The sequence below is a fragment of the Elephantulus edwardii genome, unplaced genomic scaffold (genome assembly GCF_000299155.1).
Source record: "Elephantulus edwardii isolate Elephantulus edwardi_28Jun2011 unplaced genomic scaffold, EleEdw1.0 scaffold00012, whole genome shotgun sequence".
NCBI classification, from domain to species: domain Eukaryota; kingdom Metazoa; phylum Chordata; class Mammalia; order Macroscelidea; family Macroscelididae; genus Elephantulus; species Elephantulus edwardii.
The window spans coordinates 26,112,136-26,116,182 of record NW_006399762.1 but is presented as its reverse complement, the minus strand read 5'-3'; the positions used below and the strand labels follow the sequence as shown (position 1 = coordinate 26,116,182).

The 4,047-nt window shown below is 37.1% G+C and overlaps 1 pseudogene; it reads left to right on the top strand.

Moving 5' to 3' along the window:
* The first annotated feature begins 1,005 nt into the window (after positions 1–1,005).
* LOC102851875 lies at positions 1,006–1,749 on the top strand (annotated as a pseudogene).
* The last annotated feature ends 2,298 nt before the right edge of the window (positions 1,750–4,047 follow it).

Here is a 4,047-nt window from a genome sequence, read left to right as displayed (position 1 = left end):
CAACTATCCCATGGACCTCAAGTGATCAATGATTCATTAATTGTAAATATCTTTGGAAAAAAAATACGAAGAGCAATTATCACATGGACCTCATCTGATGGAAAACACAATAATAAGCTTGAATTCACCTTTGGAAAGAATTGTTGGAGAACTTCAATATCAACAGCCAAACACAGACCAGGTACTGATGTTGAAACAGATCGTCAATTATTCCTGTACAAATTCAAATTGAAGTTGAATGAAATGAAAGCAAATGCACAAGAACCAAAATATGACCTTGAGTTTAACCCATCTGAGTTTAAAAATCATCTCAAGAATAGTTTAAGGCAACAAACACAAATGATTGAAGACTTGGTGAATTATGTGATGACCTCAAGGATATTATCCATGAAGAAAGCAGAAGATCATTACAATGGCAGGGAAAAAACAAAAGATCAAAATTAATGTCAGAAGAGACTGACAATTGCACTAGAAAGTGAAGAAGCCAAAAGAAAGGGAAGAAATAATGAAGTGAAGAAGTTGAACATAAACTTTCAAAGGGCAGATTGAGGAGACAAAACAAAGTATTACAAAGAAGTGTGAAAAGAGTTGGAGTTAGAAAATCAGAGGGAAAAAACATGCTTGGCATTTCTCAAGCTTAGGAATCTGAAGAAAATTCAAGTCTCAATATGCAGTACTGAAGAATGCTATGGGCAACACCTTGAATAATTTAGGAAGCGTCAAAGAGACAGAGAAGGAACACAGAGTCACTGCACCAAAAAGAATTGGTTGACATGGAACAATTTCAGGAAGTAGCATATGACCAATAAAAAAATTTAATCTTCATTGAAGGTATTAGCAAAAAATGAGGCACCATGAATTGTTGGAGTACCAATTTAAAAATTTCTTCAAACAGATGCAGCCCTCAATTTGCTCACCTATCAAGCAATCTAGATTATATCTCGACAGCAGTGGAGGTGGCTACCAGGAACTGGAGAGGGTCTGAGCAAAGCAACCAAGCAGGGTCAGTGCTGGCTGCCCCTGGAGGCAAATCCTGAGGTCACTAACCAGTTTCTTAAACAATTAAGTTTACAGCCTAACTGGCAATATGATGATGTATGTGGAATGGATCTTGAACACTTTAGCATGGTGCCAAGACCAGTCTGTGCAATGTTACTTCTCTTCCCATTACAGAAAGGTATGAAGTGTTCAGAACAGAAAAATGAAAATCTTAGGAACAAAATATTACATAATTTGTATATTTAATGAAGCAAACAATCAGCAATTCCTGATCCATGTTATGGCTGACAACAAAGAAAATATGCACTTTGAATCTGGATCAATCTTGAAAAAAATTCCTAGAGGAGTCTATGTCAATGAGCCCTGAAGAAAAAGCAGAATACCTGGAGGACTGTGATGCTGTTTGATTTTCTCACGAGATCATTGCTCATGAACATCAGACTAAAGCACCAAGTATACATGAGAAAGTAGATTTTCATTTTATTGCATTAGTCATGTAGATGGACATCTTGATGAACTAAGTGTATGGAAACCATTTCAAGTTAACTATGGGTAAATTAATAAATGATGAAACTTTGTTAGAGAATGCTATAGAAGTTTGCGGAAAATGACCCAGGTGAATTAAGATTTAATGAAATTGTTCTTTCTGCAGTAAAGCTTGTTAATAAAGGAAACACCAAATACTGTATATTTGCAACAAAAATTAACTTTCTGATGCTATGCATTAACTCATATGTTTCTATATTTTAATTTACATGAATGATTAAACATTATGTGAATTAAATTTTAGGGGGGAAAAACTGGATTACATCTCTATATCAAAATCCATACCACTAGGCCAATAGACAATGTCATGATGGAGAAGAAATCACCGTTGTCAACAATTTTGTTTTACTTGGATCCACAACCAACATCTTGGTTGTGCAGTTAAGAAATCAGAAGATGAGTCACATTGGAAAATGTGCTGTTAAGGACCTTTCCAAAAAAAAAGGACCTTTCCAGAGTAAGAAATAGCAGTGATGTCAGTTTAAATAGTAAAGTGCTCCTGATCCAAGCCATGGTCTTCTCGATTGCTTGTTATGCATATGGAAGTTGGACAATGACTAGGAAGAGAGAAGAAGTGATGCTTTTGAGTTGTGATGTTGAAGAATATTGAATGTGCCATGGATTGCCAAGGGAACCAATAGATCTAGCCTGGAAAAAAGTGAAACAAAGGTGTTCCTTGAAGGGAAGGATGGTGAAACTCCATCTCATCTCCTCTAAGCATGTTGTTAGGAGGGGTCGGTCCTTGGAGGACATCATGCTTGGAAGGGTGGAGGGTCAGTGAAAGAGAACAAGATGGATTGACATAGTAACTGTAGTAATGGGTTCAATGTGCCAGACATGTTAAGGATGCCACAGGATAGGGCAAGGTTCAGATCTCTTGTTTATAGGGTTGCTATGAGTCACTGTCGATTCTTTTTGGTACAATGTCTTTGTATACACTTTTCTATCCTTAATGCTTCCTGAATCATTCAATATTCTACCCATAACATCTTTAAGCATTGTAACTCACAGCTTGAATTTGTTCTTTAGTTCTTCAGCTTAAGAAATGTCAAGCAAGTTTGCCCCTTTTGATTTTCCCACTCCAGCTCCTTGCATATTTCATGATAATACTTTGCCTCATCTTCCCCTGCTGCCCTTTGAAATCTTCTATTCAGCTTCTTAGCTTCTTGATTTGTTCCCTTTACTTTGGCTTCTTGGTGCTGTAGTGTAACATTCAGAGTCTCTTCTGACATTCATTTTGGTATTTTCTTCTTCCTTCTTTGTAATGAACAACCTTTTGCATTTTTCGTGGATGATATTCTTGATATCTTCCCACACCTCATCTGGTCTTAGTTCATTAGTGTTTAAGGCCTCAAACCTATTGCTGAGTTTGTTTTTAAATTCAGGAGGTATAGATTCAAGATCAAATTTTTATTCCTGTGGATATGATTTAACTTTCCTTTGCCTTAATTTGAACTTGCATATGAATGAATAGTTGATTGTTCCACCATCAGCACCTGGCCTAGTTTTCAGGGCTGATATTGAACTTCTCCAATGATTCCTTCCACAGATGTAATCAGTCTGATTACTGTGCATACCATTAGGTGAAATCCATGTATATAGCCTGCACTTACATTTCTTATAAAAGGTATCAATATGAATTGAAACTCAAGAAGACAAAGATTCTCACCACTTGACCAATTGGCAGCACCATGATAGATGGAGCAGAGATTGATATTTTTAACAATAACAGCTTGCTCAGATTCACAATCAACACTCTTAGCACCAGAAGTCAGGAAATCAAAAGACAAATTGCATTGGGAATATCTGCTGTCAGGGACTTCTCCAGTACTGAAAAGCAATAATGTCAGTTTAGCGACTAAGGTGTGCGTAATACAGGCCATGATCTTTGCAATTACTTGCTATATATTAGAGAGCTGGACAATGTCTAAGGATGACAGAAAAAAAATGGTGCCTTTAAGTTTTAGTGCTGTAGAAGAGTCTTGAGGATACCATGGACCACCAAGAAAACAAATAAGTCTGTCTTGGAGAGGGTGAAATCAAGTTTCTCCTTGGAGGCTAGGATTTTGAAATTCCATCTCACATACTTTGGGCAAGTGGTCAGGAGGGAACAATCCTTCAAGAAGGGAATCATGCTCAGAAAGGTGAAGGTACAATGCAGGAGAGGACGATGAGAGATTTATACAGTGACTGGAGCAATGAGGTGTTGGTATGTTGGAAGTAGTGAGACTGAGGACAGAGCTGTTGTACATAAGGTGGCTATGGGTTGCAGGAATCTTGATGGCACATAACAACAACAACAACAACAACAACAACAACAACAACAACATGAGTCACAGTCCATTCAATGACACATCACAACAAGGACAGAGTTGATTGCCTTTAAAGAGAAGTTTTTAGGATGCTAGTAAGATAGTGATAGAAGTATGGTGTTTTCCACCCAAAACCAAATAGGGACTGAAACTGCATCATATAGAAATTAAATCTTGATAAATCTGACAG